The 18784-nt window shown below is 43.0% G+C and overlaps 1 protein-coding gene across 4 annotated transcripts in view; it reads left to right on the forward strand.

The window, feature by feature from the left end:
• Nucleotides 1-4235, forward strand: part of CDK14 (cyclin-dependent kinase 14) — a 323677-nt gene extending 319442 nt beyond the window's left edge. For 3 of the 4 annotated variants that reach the window (XM_014939683.1, XM_014939682.1, XM_014939680.1), the window contains exon 14: nucleotides 10-4235. The gene's annotated coding sequence lies outside the window, so the exon portion shown is untranslated. The remainder of the gene's footprint in view (nucleotides 1-9) is intronic. The other variant, XR_001411694.1, reaches the window with a different exon arrangement.
• Nucleotides 4236-18784: the final 14549 nt, after the last annotated feature.

Below are 18784 nucleotides of genomic sequence, written 5' to 3' on the forward strand. Positions count from 1 at the left end.
CCCTTATAGGATTAAATTTACCAGTTTGGAGGAGGGAAACAAAAACTTAATGCGGAGGCCGACACCAGGAAGGAACCATGGCCTGTTTCCTTTCTTTCTCTATGGTGGATTTCATTCAAAAGAAGATCGAAGCTGGCAAGACCCTGTTTTTTCCCCTGCAATTTATTTAAAACCTTGCACGCATTTGGATACCTTGTGATTTCAGAGAACTATGTGAAGATTAAGCTTTTACTTACTGATACATAGCATGTACTCTTTCAGTCTTTTGTGTTTGATTTTGCTTGATTTTCCACTGCAGCGCTGCATCTTTGTAAGGATTTTTATGCTTTCACCAGCAATGTCTTAAATACATTAAGACAACGCATTTGGTGTTTACACCTCTAAAGTAATGACTGTGCAAAAAGGAAAAAAACAACAGTGGAATAAAGGACTGTGTTTTCTTTGAGTGTTGCGCATATTTTGCAACCAATGGGAAGACTATTTCTGCCAGAGCAAGCCCAACTTGTCTGATCAGCTGACAATTAACAGCACCTTGCCACTATTCCTGAGGTGTTGTTGGGTTATTTCTTTTTTCATTATGTCCTCAGACCATAAAAACATGGCAATAATTGCATGCTTGCAATTCAGTACTCTGAATTATGTTACTCCGCTTCGGCTATGTAGCATGCCAGTTTTCAAAATAGGCCTGTGAGAAAGACAAAGCAAAAACGATGAGATGTACGCAGCTGACAGATATACAATGAATTCTTTATGGTTTTGTTCCCTTCAAGAATATTTCTTTTATGGGTCTTGGCAAACATCTCTATGTTTTTCCTCACAATATTTACCTTTTGGAATGTTTTCTTGAAAACAGAGATGATGAAACGGTTCCGTTTAATTCAAGGCAGATACTAAGGTACAGAAAAACTTTTGTTGAACAAACCATTAAATCTAGCTTTGTTACTTTGCCACATACAAAGCAAAGTGGAACATTTTCCTTATCCCAAACTGTTTGCTATTCCACACCAAAGCACCTTTCAAGTTATTTTCTGTAGGTATTCTGAGCTGATTGGAAGGCACTACCAGATACTGTGTCTTTAGATAGCTTTTCTCAATTAATCATTCAAATGCAGATTTTGCAAGAGACAATGTTATGTGATATTAGAAAAGGAAGTCCCTACTACATTTTGGTTGGGGAGAACATTGTCTTCAGGGGTGTGATAAAGCTGCCCTGACCACATACAATGCTTTGCATTCAGAGAGGGCAGGGTATGGTGCAAAAAACCGCTGCTTGGGCAGAAATGCTTGCTAGGCAGTACTATTCTACACATAAATTTGACATCCTTTGCTTGCTGGATGCATTGAATTACATTTTTAAGAAGTGTGGTAACACTTCCAGTGTTTAAAAGGAGGGGGAAAGGATTTGTGCTACTGTCATCTTATTAAACTCCAGCAGTGTTTAATAAGAAAAAAAAGCACCCAAAAAGGCAAATCCATGAATGTGCAAGTAGCTACAAAAGGCCTCTTAATGAACTAGGATACAAATCTACCCGTTCAAAAAGCTGATCCATGGAAATATTCTCAATATTTGCACAGCCATTAAAAGACAGTTTTCCCCAATGACATCTCTGTTTCGGGACCTAGTAAAAGCCATCTGCAAGCCACTTTCAGTCACGCTCCGATTTAGAACTTTCTACAGTTTTCCCCCTGTGTTTATGAGGGGGAAAAAGTGACCACTGAACTTTTGAATTTATTACACACTGAAACTCCCTTAGACATCTTTTGTTTGGGTTTCATGTTTCTTTTTTTTATAAGAGAAAATAGTCTTTTGTACATTATCTTTGCTACTTAAATTCTGTGCAGTTTGATGATTAAAATTAGCTATTTTTAGAAAAAAAAAAATTGCTGCAAAAATCTGAAGACTTTTTGAAAATATATCAAAGATTTCAATTAGGAGTACAAGGGTAGTTTCATAGACGCATCTACTTGGCAGCTTAAATTGGGAGGCAAGCAATTATGCTGCTCAGCTAAACATCTGAAGGTTTAATATAGAGAGTGATTCCCCAACTGCTCCCACAAGGCTAGCACATTGCTATCCATAGTGACTCATGTTCAGTGTTTGCTTAAGGTATGTGTGTGTGTGTCTCTGTGTGTGTGTGTACACACACATGCACATGAGATTATCCTCTCTGCCCCATTCCTGCTTTTAAGTAACCACTGAAATAAAGTTGGTCCAAAAATCTTCAAACTCAATTGCCTGAAGGAAAAGTGCATAAATATCTAGGTTCCTAAATAGTAACTTGATTTTCAGCAGTAGTGAGGTTATCACAGCTACTGATCAATTAAGGAGTGACGAGGAACTCTTACTTATTGCCCCTATTTCCTGGGCGCCCTGATTGCGTGGGGTTGACTTGGCTTTGCTGCTCTTCCGCAGAGACTCTGGGTCCTGGGGATGTTCTCCCTGCACCAAAGGGACCCAGGCTCAGCAAGCTGGTGCCATTCGCCTGAGCACTGCAAATTACTCTTCTGGAACATCAAATCTGCTGGGAAATGGTAAGTTTTTTGAGAAAGTAGAAGCACCTTTGTCCAGGGAACTAACAGTACAGCCTTATTTCCCTCTTCCTTCTTCCAACAGAGCCCTTGCCTGCATGGGCTGATTGACACCCATAAGTTAGGATGCCCTGGCAGCTAGCCCACCTCTCCAGCATCTTGCAGAAGTGGGATTTTCCCCACAGCTCCTCTCAGAGTTGCGGAATGGCCTGTTTAAAATCCATCGGTTCTCTTGAGCCAGCTTCAATGAAGATCAGTAGTGTTGCCCTCTTTTTCTCTTATCCTTCCCAAATTGGTTCCCTGCAGAATCTTCAAAGGGAGGAGAAGAAGAAGTAGCCTGGCCTTCCAGGATGGCTGCAGGTGCGGGGAAAGTAGTGTTTCATACCATCAGTAGTAAAAAATGGGCTTACGTGCCCAGTAGTCTCTGGGGCACAGTCCTTGAGAAACTGTGGGACTCACTTGGAGTCAATAGCCGGCAGCAGCATAACCTTCATTTTCCTACTGCTTGCCTCAGCCCCAGTAAATCCTTCCTGATGATCCTGAGAGGATGTGGCTTTGCTGCAAGAGGGGAGAGCAGCCACAGGGCAGCAGGTGTAGTAGGCAGATAAAAATGGGAGAGCATGTTCTAACTCTCTATGAGATCTAGTATTAAGTGAACGGGGAAGGGAAGGTGGTGATAGAGATGGTCTGCACGATACAGAGATTCCTTACAAGTTAAAGTTCACAGAACCTGACTTCACAAGTCAGCCAGCTGGAGATGGCTTAGTCCTCTCTCCTGCTGGGTTCAGATCAACTCTAATCCACACCCAGCAGGTACCACGCCAGCACTGGCAGTGCTGACATTACCTCACTGTATGGTGTCTCGCATCAGTTGGGTCCTTTTTATTCTCACTATTGTTTTTAAACAGAACCATGGTTTAGGGTAAGTCATCAGTACATGCAACGCTGAAAATTCCATCTACAGTAGACAGAGGCACTGGGGGTTTCTCTTTCTCTTTGGTACGCAGGGGTTCTGCACTTCCCACTCCTGGGGAGAGAAGGTAGGATAATAAATTCTATGTGGGCTGGTGGGTGACATACACCCCTGTGTGCTCTGTGTCAGCACACGCAACCAAATGTGTAGTCAATGCTCTGGTATGCTTATATACAAAATATTCATCTAGAAGTATTATTTGGTTAGTAATCTTTGTTATATAAAATGTTTAGGCTGCACAGACTGGGGAGCAAAATGCAGACACTCCGTATAAACAGAATTACATTGCATTACTGAGCATAACAATACTCACCCCTACCAGCATTCAGGTGGAGTGACCGTATGTTACTGCCTTGCATTTTTCACATAAGCAAAAAACCTAAACGCAAAGGATGCACTAATAATTCCCGTCCCCCAAAATGCATTTCAGTGGTGCTGCATACAAAATCCCTGCTTGCCAGCTTCCACACGGATTTTTGTATGGTGCACTAAGATGTTCTTTTTTTAACAAATAAAAAGGGGAGGGCTGGTACATGAAAACAATGATGATGTAATTAAATATATAAATACACACACTTCAGAAGAACAGCATAGTAAGCAGTACAGTAAAATAAATGTCACATTATTTGTTACACTTTGTAATTTGTCTGTATTATGAAAGATGTAATGGTTCGTCAGCTGTAACTGTTGTTTTCTTGTAACATCATACTGAATAAAGTGTAGCAGAATCTCTCTTCTCTTTCATATATGTGATCTAGACCTAACCCAGGGAGTAAAGCCTTTCTTTTACTTTGTTCTCCAGAAAACAAACAAGAAAATGGTTGTAAACAACAGATTCTTAAGGAATTAAAATTATTTAGAAGCAAAAAGGCACAAGACAGTAATTAGTTGAAAAGATTAGGCACTGACTGAGTCAAACACATTAGCTTAATCAAAACTCCATGGCAGTGCTGACTACAGAGCGTTCTTCACATAGTGCATTTCTGTCTGTACTAGTTAGTAAGTTAATTATTGGTGTCTCCTTCCATTTTGTTATATGTGTGACAAGGGACCTATTTACAGTACTTTGGGATTTACAGTACACTGGGATTTAATTGAAATAAAAGGGCCAATTTTCTGGCAAAAAAAACCCAAACCCCAAGTCTGATTTAAATATATGATTGTATGAAGAATAAACTTCGGCTTATTCCAACTTCTCTTGAAATAAAAACTTGATAATTCTGGGTGAAAATCAAGCAAAACATATGATATGCATTTTTCACAACTTTGGTATGGGAGTGTGATTTACACCTGTTTTACACTTATTTATGTCAATCAGTGAGTCTGTGCTGCTTGGATTCTTAACCTGTTTATTTATTTGTGCATTACAACATCAGGTAGGCAAGTGTCCACTCACGCTGAATGTAATCAATATGTGCCTTCAGTATTTTCTTCTCCTTTCCATTGTTTCTAGCTTTTTTGATACTGACATCTTGCTAGGACCTATTTTTAGACAATGAAAGTTAAATCAATGCAGCTTGCACAGACTTGCTTAAAATATTTGACTGAAATGTCAGAATGTGCTGTTTTAGCAAATGCAGGAGTCTAGGAATCTGTTGGTTTTAACATCATTTTGGTCTGGTGGTGGGGATGGCTGGAGAGCAAGTGCTTGTAGTGTGTAGGCTGATGGGGAAGCCAGTAGGCTAGGATATGGATAATGGGGGACCTAAATTCTAGTCTTGGCTCCCGCTGATAAGGAGTAATTGAAGATAAAATGGGTTTCCTTTGAGCTAGCACAATATCAGCTTGATTGTGGGTCTTCAGGTTTTATCTGGTAGAATCTTGTTCTGGCCCAGTTCTGATGGCAGAGTTCTTCAGGAGATAATACTCACTTGTACATCTGGAAAGTTGCTGCAGAATGACATGAGCTGCACCCAGAGGGCATTACACAAAACCAAACCAAGGAAACACATGCATATTAATCTATTTCCATTTTACCTCCAGTTCTCCCTGGCTTGAATAAATTTAGGAAACTGTTGCCTTTTCATAGTCTACATTCATGCTTTCAGCTGAGTACCTGATGTGTTTGATATTCCTGACTCACTATCTGTGTGGCAACTTTAACCTACAACTCTCTCAGAAAGGTTACCTAAAAAGGTTTGTATGTTTGAGTGCTGGGTATGAGGAAGCATATTGAAAGTGAGCTTTTAATTATGTAGTATAATCCTTAAAGCTGTCTCCTGACTCCCTTGGCTGCACGCCTAGCCTGTTTAGCCCCAAGGTTTTCTTCCTAAACTAGCCTGGCTGCTACAGCAAAGGGAGAGATGCACTTAACTAGAATAGCAGCCACCCCTCCCCCGAGAAAAGCAAAACCAGAGGGAAGGTGTTGGAGCAACCTTGTGCCACTAGGCTAACACATACAGTTTCTAAATAATGTCTCTCCTTGTAAACCTCTGCAAAGTAAACCCTACAGCAGTGGAAAGGCTTGCTGCTACCAGTGGGGGGTGGTGTTATGGACATTAAATTTGAGAAGCTTATATAGCATATGGGTGAGGATAAAGGAATACAAATCAGAGAAAAAACCTGAAGAGATTAAAAAAAAAAGGGCCAAGTATTTACTGTTCATTCCCCTTGCAAGTTGTGTTATATATTGTCTGCAGTGAGTCATGCTGAGAGAAAGCCAAGCACAATAATAGCTGAGAGCAGTCCTGCAACCCCTTCGTTACTGCCTGTGCCAGCTGATACTGAGTTGGGCGAAAGAAAGTGATTCCAAAAATACTATTGGGTTTTTTTTTCTCCTGCTTCCCAAAGGGCCTTGTAGTGATTGTTGGGGCTGCACTGCCTTGAAAGAACTGCTAAACTAAAATCAAACATATTTTATAATTAATTTTCCAAGGACTGATATGGTGATTCACATAAAAGATGTAACAGCTTTAAGTGCTAGACAACAAGATCCTGCAGTGCTATATACCCAAGTAAAGTCTTGAAGCCTAAGGAGATTTATGATATCATAGAAACATTGCAACCTTACCTTTCAACTGGAATTAGGACTACAGGGTAGGTTTCAAGAGGGTAGGTGTTCAACTTGCAATCCAGCTAATTAAACTAATTTGCCCCCAGCTTCCACCTGAGGACCTCAGAGATATTAATGCATTAATGAAATGAGCTGTGCACGCAGCCCAGGGATATACTGTATAGATGTAAAGATACGTATTTTGTAGAAGAAAAATAACCAATACACCCCAAAAACCAAAGAACAGATTCAGTTCCTTATTTTCAAAGCTATGCATGGGCACAGGCACCAAAGAGACACTTTGTGTTTGATGAAGACTGAACATTCAAGACACTTTTATAGAATATTTTATCACAACAACATAGAAGTATGACTTTTGTGTTCAAAACAACTTAGGTTTTACTGTATAGACAGATGGAAAGATTTCAGATACATCACATGACAAGGTGTTGTGGTCTAATACGACTGCGAAGAGTTTTTCATTGACCAAATGCCCAGCATCCTGTCAGTGTGGCGCAGGAAAAATTGTGTGTACCACTATCTCAGCTTCACTGAGAAACCCTGTAAACATGAACTGCCACTTGGCTGCATCAGAAGACATAGACAGAACTGTCAAACACTTCAGAGACTGTCTCAGCTGTTCTTCTATATCCCAGTGATTTTTTTCACCACACACACTGTGGAGAGCAAAGCAGAAGCAATTTTCTGCTTGGGAGGTAGCGCTCTACTGAAATAGCCCCTTTCATACAGATGGTTAACATTTTATAGATATTTCTCTCCCAGCATGCTGTTCTGGCCCATTACATATAATAAATGCAAACCATGATAGCCCTAACATGCCCGTTATATGTACATTGCTGGCTGCTGTGTCTGCTGAGCACTCAGAAAGCAGCCAGCGCAAGGGATTTTGGAATACAATTTCCTCTTTGGTAGGGACATGAATCATGGAAGAGCTGTACTTCTGGTCTCCCACATCCACCAGGCCCTTTCCAGAAATGCCTGTTTGTATCTTGGCAACGTCCATATTTTCACTGCCAGCTGTTCAGCTTGCACTCATGCATGCAGAATGACTAATCTGGGATAGCAGGAACCTGTAATTTTGGAAGCAGCTCCACTAGTGGTTGGGGGTACCCTGCTCTTCTGCCAGTCCAGAGCCAGCAGTGAGCGAGCTCTGTTTAGCAGAGTGAGGCGATGCCATGAAAAGCCGAAATCAGGACTCAATAGTCGAGATGACTATCAAGCAGGTATTCTTTTTTTGCAGCACTGGACACACAGGGAATCACTCCTCCAAATGTGCGTGCCAGGCAGAGTTAGTTTAACAACATATATACACACTATACATACATATTCCTGCAATTTCTGAGAACTAATTAACATATTCATTATTTTTCCAAGAATTCACTGTCATAGTGATTGGTTGTGGTTGGTTCTGCGTGTCTCTGGTCTTGGAGCCCCCTGTTCTCAGATTTAAGTTCCTCCTACAAGGTTACATTGTGCTGATCTATACAATTGCTACATGCATACCTGCCTAAAGACAGCTGTCTCCATACATACCATATCCCTGCAGAGAGGGAGGCCCCTGCTTGTGGTTAGCCACGTTAGAAAAAACAAGAAAAACCCACAGTATTTGCTAACTCTTGCTTATGCTTAGTTATGTCAAGCAAACCTTCAAGCCATACTCAGCCCTACTCCTTAATTCAGAGATGTGCTGCTCTGAGCTCCAGCTGCTCCCCTGCGCTCGGCTCGAACAGGAGGTGTCGGCGCAGTGGGGCTGGAGGTGGTGGAAGAGGGAAAGAGGGCATGGGACAGAACCACGTGTCCAGCCTGGGATCAAGGCCATGAACCCGGGAGTGGTCAGGAAACAGTCACAGGCCAATCCCCTTGTTTTAGAAACCTCCCGACTGTTCATCCTACCACTAGCTGGGCCCTTATAACCCCCACATGAGAAAGGGCCATTTGGATATCCTCTCAAACCCTTTCCCCAAGCAATTATAATTTAGATTTAGGACAACCAATTGCTCAAAGGGGAGAGTCTCAGAAGTTTTCAGATGAGCCCTTACAAGTCCTTAAATATGAGGAAGTACACACCGCCTACAATAACACAGAGCTTTGCACACCCCAGTGTTTCTGCAGTGTTAGCCAGGAGGGTTTCCTATGCCAGTGCTGCCAAACAATTCCTGTTCTGGGGGGCAGAGGCCTGTGATGAACCCCAGTGCCAGGCAGGCTGGAGGAGATGCCACCTTACCTGGGGAGAGAAAGGAGCAGGGGCCTGGAAATGACACCAGCAGCCTGGCGGCCTGGTGACAAACCAGAGTTAAAGCCACTTCACGCCCTGCCATTGGGACTCCTGGCTGCTCCTTATTAGCACTGTGTCAGTCTCTGTACATAAACAAAAACTTCATTGGCTCAATAGGTTGGCTTGTCTCCTCTGCCTGACAGGACTGGGCCAGGTATACAGCAACTTTATGGCAAGAAACCTGCAGTGCCCTTCAAAACACTCCATTCCCACACCTGCACTGAGGCTGCTGAGCTCCTTGCTTAGCACCAAAATATTTTGACTGCAGGAATCTGTCTCGTAGGAGGATGTGCCAGGAGGGAACAAGGAACACATTTACATTTGCTGGCCTTGCTGAGTGCCACTTCAGATGCCCTGTTTTGCACAAACACACATTTCTCTGCCGCCCCGGCTGGCGCAGGTCCAGAGGTGCAGGGGCCTCCAAGCCGCTGGTTCACAGCCCACGGGGGAGGAGGGACTCTACACTGAAGCGCCGTTCAAGGGCTGTCCACGGAAAATGGAAGCTCTGCCGAGCCCGAGGGCGCCTCCCCCGCTGACACCCAGGCCCCGCTGCCGCGCCCGCCTCCCGCCGGCTGAGGTGAGGGGCGCGGCCTGCGGGCAGGGTGCCGCCGCCGCCGCTCGCCAGGGGGCGCCATGAGCCGGGGCCGCCCAGGCCGGGGAGTGCCGGGGCTGTCGAAGGGCCGAGGCCGGGCCCTCCTGGCTGTGGAAGGGGAAACTGACGCCACCCGTGCGTGAAGAGAATAGCGGGGTGCGGGTCGGGAGGAGGAGTTTTAAATCCCGAGTTGGGCAGGCCTGCTGCTGGGTTTGGCACAGTGGAGGAACTGTTTCGTTGTGAAATTGGGGGATATTGGAAGGCTCATGCCTTTCACTGAGTTTATTTCGAATACTTTATGAAATGCTGTGTTCGCTTTCCCTCAGCCATGGCTCTGGACTGGCTGTGTCGGGCAGAGTGGGCACTGGTTTGCTGGGAGAAGCCAGGCCTCTCACTCCCCTCACGGCATCCCCTTCCCCACAGTGTTCTTGAGTCATCCCAAACTGTGAGCGCAGCCCGACCATGGACACCTGCAGCGTCCCACACTGTGGGCACAGCCCGGCCATCGACACCTGCCGCTGCCAGCTCTCCTCCCGCCCTTCTGCTGAGGGCTACAGGGGACCCCAAAACTTACTCTTTTCCACATCCATCCAAAAACCTGCCAGGGTTTCCACCAGCTCAACACAGTTGAGGGCACTTTGCTATGACCCAGGAGTTCATGTTCGACACTTCCAGTCCTGTTTACTGTCCTGATCTACTGCCTTAGATCCACACTCGGATACATCCGGGCAACACCTGGTGCAGTAACAGGGGTTTGTGCTGGTGTGTGAATACCTGACGATGGTATTGTACTTCACATCTGTAAAACACAGTATCAAACTCACACTTGCCCCAGACCCTGATCTTTTATTAATTTCTTCCATACAGAGAAGAAAAAAAAATTGCAACCAAGTTCTTTTAAAGATATCTCTGGAGCCTGAGTTAGAGAAATGGCCTTAGGTGGATTTTTTTTTTTTTTTAACTTGGACATTTACTACAAAGAAAGAAAGAAAAGCTGCTGGTTAATCTCTCTTCTTATGTGATCCTCAGTCTCTACCTAGTTTATTTTCCCCACATACAATCTCCTTTGTTCTCTGGTAGTAGCCCCCCTAAACAAGTGATTAACAGATGAAGGATCAGCCTGCAGTGCTCCTAGCTGCAGGATGCGATGCAGGGGAAAAATGAAGAAATCCACACTGGCTATTTTTCTGACATGCCTCCCAGTACTACATTGTCCCAACAGAGAAATCACTGGTGTAGCATGCACATTTTTTTCTTTTGAGGTGTCCCTCAGCACTTCCCTGAATGTCCCAGTCCTCTCTGCACCTTCTTTCAATTAAATTGCTTTTCTTTGCTTAATTTAGACTGTTTAATTAAAGCTGGTTGGAAGTTTTTTCCAACAAAGCAAGGAGTGGTTTTTCAGCTTTGAAAACCACTCATTTATCAGGACAGAAAGACTTATCTTTCAATTAACTTTCTTCACCTGTGGGTTGCCAGGAGCTCAAGTTTCTCAGCTCAATGACTTGTTTCCATTTGAATGACCCTGAGGCTGGAGACCTCAGGGATTCTTGTCTCTTGGCCATAGAGCTGGGAGCCAACACCAGGATCCTCCAGTGTGTGCAGCTATGGGGAAGTGCAAATGCCAGAAATTGGGATGACTACTTTGGTCTCAAGACACCATGTCATGAAACTGGCCAAACCGTGTCCCCAGATATTTCAGTATTTCACATTTTTGACACAGTGTTTCAACTCCACCAGCATGTTAACGGTTTTGCTTTAAGTTTGGAATGACGCATTGCTAGAAAGCATTTCCCCATGAAGGAAGGATAACCTATTATCATTAGCAATGAAACCTATCAAAAGGGGATAACAAACTTCACTTGCTGGAGGAGACAATTGGTAAATTCAGAATACAGCTAAGATGTATTCTTTCTAAAGAAAATAATGACTTAATAGATCATCTTACCACTCATGCAGGAGAGGTCTGTTTTTAATCCAGTTTGAAATTAATTGGATTCCCAGCAATCCTGATGTAAATTAAGTTTTTCTTGCATTGATTCCAGTAGTATTAGGACTTTACCTGGGATGACTTGCTAAGATAGACACCGGGGTTAAACACAAATTGGAGCTTGAGGCTAGATTCCACTTTGTGAATGTCAAAAATGGCTTATGCAAGCAGGAAGTCACACGTGATAGCCTTATAATTTGTTAATTATATAAGAGGTTGCAATGGCATTGTTAGCACATGAGTCAAAAGTGGCTGACTAGTGTAGAACATCATAAACAAAAGGATTAAACAATAGCTCAGGTGCACCAAGACACTTTTTAAATCAGCTGAAGGTGCTTTAGGTGCTTTTTAGTTTAATACCACTCTTAAGTATAACGTTGAACAATGATTCTGAAAATAGGAAGATCTGGGTACTCTCATTTTAGTACAGAGAAGATGCCATCTCTTTATTTTCCCTTTAAAATCAGTCTACTTCCTTTACCCTGGTAATGGTGCTAGCTCAGTCCTATGTGCTTCATTCATAAAGGAAGAGCACTTGCATTTCTCCATGCCACAAAGTTCATAGTGATTCTCCTTTGATTATGTAGATAATGCTCTGGGGAATGAGACAATCATGCACACATATTTTCCAGTAGTTTATATTGAAAAATAATGTCCAGAATTAATTTCTGCTCCCAGTAAAAAACCTTTGCAGCAGCAGCCTCAGTGTCATGTTTGTCCTTGAGAATCCTTGAGAATCCTGCTACTGATGCCTGAGCTCAGCTCCGGTCATCTGGGACATGGGATCTTGCAAACACGGCATCTCATCGCTTCCAAACTTTTAGGCAAAGTTTAAAGCATCAGTGGGCTAAATGCTATTCCCCTTGGTGACGAGGAGAAGACCAATTTCATCTGGCGTAAGGAAGACAACAGGCAGGTTTGCAGGGGGCCACCTGATGCGGCTTCACATGGCACATTGATCTGCTTTGTTTGAGGAATTCTCCCCTTGGGTGTAAAGATGATGCGTGGCCTAACGTGGTGCCATCTCTCTCCATCTCCAAACCAGACACCACAGGAGTCTGAGACAGGTGAAATTCATTGGGTTTGGCCAATTCTGATCCTGCTGAAACAGGAGCTTAATTCAGTGGAATAAGAATTTGGACCTTAGGCAGTGAAGGTGCAGTGTTTACTGAGAAGAGGGTTTCTTTGTTAACTTTCTAAGGAGTGTAGAGAAATCAAACTACTGCTGAACAAAGTATGGCCATTTACTCTGGGTAACAGCCTTGGGAACTTGAAAGTTGAGCAACCAGGCTAACGTTCTCAGCAAAGGACTAGCGATACTTCTTTTAACTAGAGCTGCATGAACGACTGGTCCCATTTTGAGGAAAGCTGTGCTGGCAATGTTAAAAAAGAAAAATGTCAATCCAATATTTTTGGATTGACATAAAGCCAGAATTTTTCAGACTGTATGGCAAATGGGGAAGGTTTTTTTTTTCAGGTTGAATAAAGTATTTCACCCTGATTTGGGACATTTATAAAGGACGTGAAAGCAACATGAAAATAAATTCATGCAGGGTGACTGGCACAAAACTGAGGAGAGGAGATCCCCTTTTGCACCCAGTGGTGCAAACTTTCACTCTTACATGGGAGACTCCAACCTCGCCATAATCACCAGGTTTTCCTCTCAGAAAAATGTCCAGGCTGTAACCTGTCTCACAGGCGGATCAAACGACACTCCACTGATGGATGTTGACTGAGAAAGTAGCTCTGCTGGATTCAAGGCTGCTGGACCATTTGTATGTGGTGGGGTGGGACAGATAAAAGAGCAGAAGCTGTAGTGGTAAGCACTGCCTCATGTCCCTGCTCTGCCATCAGCCCAGCTCTGCTCCCTGTTTTCTGAGAGATGTTGAGCTCCTAACCACTTCAAAGCATTGGTATTGTCCTATCTAAAGTACATCATTGATACTTGGGGTGAAGAAAATGCACTGTGACAGCTATATAGGATAGAGAGGAACCTCACTTGAATACTGATGTGTCTGACCTCATATAATTTGTGAACATTCACTGGGTAAGAAAACAGATGAGGATTATGGCATGGTCTGGTGTCTAGGACAATCATCCAAATTTTTCCTCTCCCTACTTCCAAGCATTTTCAAGGGGGAGAAATTGAAGGTGTCCTACCAGAATCAGTATTACTGTGAAAGAGGTATGAGGCCCGTTATTTTAAGACCTAGCTTTTAATCAGTTAGAAAAAGGAGTGGGTATTTGCCTCCAGTCTCACAAAATTTAATTGGTATGGTATAAGGATGCTCTTTTCCCATTTTCTTTTGTTTCAGAAATTGTTTTCAAGTCAGCTTGTAAGACTTACTTGAAAAGTCAAAGCAAAAAAAAATAAATGCAAAACCACCAAAATAATCCCTTCCACATTTATTTCAGGTGAAACTGTTGACTAAATTTGACTTTACGTTACAAGTGTTTGCATTTTGCTGTGACTAAGTGATTCCTTATGTATTCTGTGCTTAGCTCTACCTTGAGCTGTGCTGTTATTTCATCCTCCTTGTATTCTGCTCTGGGAGCACCGAAGGTAACTGCTCGGTTGCTGAGCTGCAGCCTCCTCCACGGGGCTGGGCAGACATGAGAGCTCTGTGTTTGCATCAACTTTTCTAGCAAACTGGTTTCTGTGGTAAACACCTGAGACACTAAAAAAATATGGCTTTGGTCCTCCCCTTCCAAAATCCTCATCAAGCAACTGTTGCCCTTTCATTTGCTCTATAATCTGTGGAAAATGTAAGAATTCCTCTCTCAGCAGTGTTGCTAAAAGTCACAGCCACTTTGCTTTGTTTTCACTTGGAGAGTGTAAATGTCTTCTTGGCAGATTTGATTTCTGGGCAGCTCCTGGCTGAAAGCACTGTCATCAGCATTGACTTGCCTTGTCGCCTGTCACAGGCGAGCCATCCTGTCATCAAACAGCAGCCCACAACTATCAATATCCAGTATTGGACATAGCTGGTGTGCACAGCTCTTCATACTCAGAGATGGGCCAGAGGCAGATCTTCTTCAAAATGTAGGGCAGGTTTTTTGCCTCACTCCCACGGCTGCCCCTTTGTCTAGACCAACACATGTGGACCCTCCTTTTGTCTGTGATCTGCTCCTCTGTGACTGTAGGTTCATCTGAAAGTGAAGTGGCAGCTTCCATGTGTGGAGTAACTTTGCCATGTGGAGACCTGCAGTGCTCCTGTGAATGCTTCGGAGACCTGCAGAGACCTGCTTTGTTCCTGTGAATGCTCCTCAGAACTCAGCTGCACAGGGATTTAGGGAGACCGAGGCCATGTCCATTCTGTGGGTCTTGGGAGCACTCAACACCTCTGGAGCTTAGTGTGTGCTGTGGCTGTATCCTGCCTCATCAAAACGGCTTAATTCTTGGCACAAAAGTCTTCCAGCCCACTACCAAGTCCTCCAGTTCTCCAACCCCATATCTGGCACCCTGAGGAAGGGTATGTGAATAAAGAAAGCCCATAGCAGTATCTCCTCTAAGCAGTCTCCTTGCTCTCAACAGTGTCCAGCTAAAGTATGTCCTGAGCTGGAGGTGGGGACCTGTCAGGGGATGGTGAATGCTGTTTTAATGCCCCATGAGACAGCAGCCTGGGAAAAATGGCCAGAAGGAACTATAGCAAACTGACAAAGCCATGCCGCATCCTGCAGAACACACTGCTTGGCTTGAATTCCTTGTCCTTTAAATCCAGATGTCTGAAGAGTAGAAGCTGCTTCCTGTGCAATGTAGTGCTGTGCTGTTGCAAGAAACCTGGAACTCTTCTTCGTATTTATTGAATCGTCTTTAATTTGGGACATCAGTAAGGGTTTCTGTGTATTCTTCAGTTGCCTTCCTCCAACAGCTTCTATCTGTGTGTATGAATTTCAGTTCCACTCTTTTCCAGGCTGTAGCACACATGTGGATATACTTAGGTCTTTTCTATTGGTTTGTGCTGGATATTACTAATTGCCAAAGTATCTTCTTAGTGGTCTTTAATTGTTTTGTAGATCGGACAAGTCTGTATCACTCTGTGGACTGGGGATCTGGTTGGAGATTGTGCAAAGACACAAACATGCCGAGACAAAAATGAGCTGTTGCCATTGCATATTTGAACTCTCATTCATTATCTTGATATGCCTGTTGTCCTGTGTTGCAGGTCTTCATGGCAGGAATATTTCTAAATCCCACAGGCCTGGTTCTGTTTTGCTTGATCTGCTGTAAAGGAAGAATATGTTTTCTATAGTTAGCCCCAAGCTATATAAATTAAACTGGGAAAACAGATGCAAGCCCTGTGTTTTTAAATACTCAGGTGTATCTCTGTAATAATAATGACTTTTTTAGAGTCAAAAGGATCTTCTTCTTTATCCAGCTGCTGTGTTAGCTTTTATGGCAATTTATAGCTTAAGTTTTGCATTACCCTGTTTGTGAGCCCTCTGCTTCAGCAAGGCCCAAATAGTTGTTGATCAGCTGGCTTTGTTATCATGGGATTACACTAGGAGAAGGTATTTGCTTTTGCCCCCCTTCATTTCTTTCAAAACATATGCACCACTGTTCTTCCTGTGGCATTGCCTGTGGCTCTGCCTCACCATTGCATGTATTTTCTGAATGCATTGCATGCATTGTTTTCTGAAAAGTCAGGTTAGAAGTTCTCTAGCAGTGAGTGAACTTCAAAATACTCAGTTATGCTGTGCACTGTATCCCCCCTCTGCGCTTCATTCTGCTCTAAAATGAGAGCAAACCTGCAGAGCTGACTGGTTCTGTCTGGGCTTGGGGGTTATTGAGATCCTCAGGAATGGGAATTTTCTTAAGTGCCAGCTCTGGACCTCCAGTGAATGAGCAAACCTACTCTGTGCCTGGCATCCAGCGGGGAGAGCAGTAACACAGAGCTGGCATTGCAATAAGGTGAGCACTGGAACTGGCAGCCTGGAGCTGGGAGTGCTCAGGGAGGGTGTGTGCAGCCCTCTCTGGGCTTTATCACTCAGCTGAGATTTTCAGTGAGATGGAGAAGAGGCAAAATCAAGTTATAAGCTGTGGAATTCCTATTGAGGATGAAATGCGTTGAATCCCCATTGCCAGGGAGATTCAAAAACTGGTGACCCTCTGTGTATAAACTGGATACATGGAGAGCCTTTCCAGCCCTGCTTTCTGTGATTGAACCCAGGAAAGCAGCCACGTGATACAAAGATGCTTCCTAAGGATTGTTTTCTATGTCAGTCACACACTTTTGTGACAACTCGGAAACAAGCTACATCTTAAAACAAACACACTAACAACCTCTACCATTAAACAAGAGCGTAAAATGTCTGTTGCTATAGATGAGTACCAACACCATAATTGGATTTTCAAAGCAGAGTACTAACATATTTTCCTTGGATGAAGAAACTGATTGTGAAATTTGAGCTAGGATCAGCAGCCAAAAAATGTAGGTGCTTGAGTTTAGGATTTTAATCTTAGCCTATCAGTACTGATTGCTTCAACAGACATTGTATTAATGTTGAGGAAAAGGAGAGTAGAGTGTAGCACATGAAAAGAGTGACTCACCTTCCAGACGTACACACTCTTGTTATAAAAACATATTATGGGAAGATACTTCTGCTTAGGGTTGATTTACCAAAATGATATTTTAAAGTGTCACAGACCCTTGTAATGTATTTTGTGCTGCTTTGGGTTTATTTTCCCGGTTGCCATTCATTTAATGACATTGCCTGGGACTTGGAGATGCAGCCAGACAGATCTGCTGAACACATGAATACTAAGGAAGTGGTTTCCCTAGTAACAATAACCACGTAACAGCTCACACAACTTCTTGCCCTTCCTTACGGGATTTGTTTGTTTTTGTGTGTTTCTCACTGGGTCAGATAGAGGAGACACCAAAATTGGAGCTGGCTAAAAGGCATCCAGGATCAGCTTACTGGAATTGGGAGAGTAGAAAAAATGACTGCTGCATTTGCAATTGGTGTCATCACAGATTCTGGCTTTGTTTTCATTTATGGGAGTAATCCAGAGGCATGCTCATAGCTACCTCTGAGCGTGGACTGAACACACTCTGGTACAACTCAGATTCTTATTTCAAACATCTATTTACAGATGCCTTTTTTTTTTTACACGTGATACTATTGTCATAACGGATTAAGTGCAGCTTTGAGACAATAATTGATTAATGCAAAGCTGAGCGGGGGGGCAAATATATACATGAAGTATGTAATCTCAGTGCAGGACCTATTGCTAGCACTTTAGAGAACGTGAATGAATCAGCATTTGGGAACATCGATAGAGGTGATTCTGCATTCAGCCTGCTAGTAGGGGGTTGTCTGGCTGACATGCTCTTCCTATGGGAGAAGTGGGAAGATTCATTCTCTAATACATTGCAAAGTATTCCTCAAAGAAAGTAGCTGTACTGCTGTTCAGGTAGGGGATCCTGGTAGGCATGTTATGTATGATCATTATATTGGGTTATCTTTTTAGTCTTCTAATCAATCAGTCTATTTACAGCTTACTTGAAGCCAGGTGAAGCAATTTGCAGCACTAACCCCAGGTATTAAATCTGCTTCTTCAGGCACTGAAAAGCTGAATTCACAGATTTCATTAGCCATTGTTCATATATGTATATTAAATGTTGTGACCACTTTTGTGTCATTTTTTATATTAAAAAAGAAATATTAGCATTACCTGTCAGCTCTCTTTAAAGCTGTGCCTTACTTAAGATGGGTCTGTTCTTAAGCAAGCTGAAATTACTTTATCCATTGCTAGAAAAAACTGATAAGGGCCAAACTGCAATCAGCTGTGAGTTTACTATTAAGATAATAACATGAACAGACTCCATGCAGAGATCAGCCATGCTTTGCTTTTTCAAGATCTTTGACCACAACGAAATCACGACATTATCTCAAAGCCAACACATGTAACTCTAGTCATACAGATATTTACAGCTAAAAAGGATAAGCTTGATCCTGAGGGGTGCTGGGTACACTCATCCTTGCTTCTTTTAATGGCAGTTCTGGATGTTCAGAGCCTTTGGATCAGACTAAGATCATCTCAACAAATCACAGTGAGGGGGACAGAGAGAAAATGGCTATCAGAAAACCAAAGACAGACTAAGATTTTATCCTTATCACACTGAGATGAGGTGTCTTGGAGCAATGTAACGATTCTTTTCCCAGGCTATATCAAGTATCAAGAATGGCCAATGCACTTTAGTTCAGGTCAACTGAAGAAATAAGCATGAGCACATTTGTAATTAGCACTTACACTCTCCCAGCATATATAACTCCCACTATCACAACATTATCTTCCCATCACAGGTAGCATATTTTAAGCAAGGCATTTTAAGCAGATGTATTAGGGTCTTCTCCTGTAAATCAGTTGTGTTGGAATCCTTATCAACCAAAATCAATGTCAGACAGAT

The sequence above is a fragment of the Calidris pugnax genome, unplaced genomic scaffold, assembly GCF_001431845.1.
Source record: "Calidris pugnax isolate Ruff unplaced genomic scaffold, ASM143184v1 scaffold101, whole genome shotgun sequence".
NCBI lineage: Eukaryota > Metazoa > Chordata > Aves > Charadriiformes > Scolopacidae > Calidris > Calidris pugnax.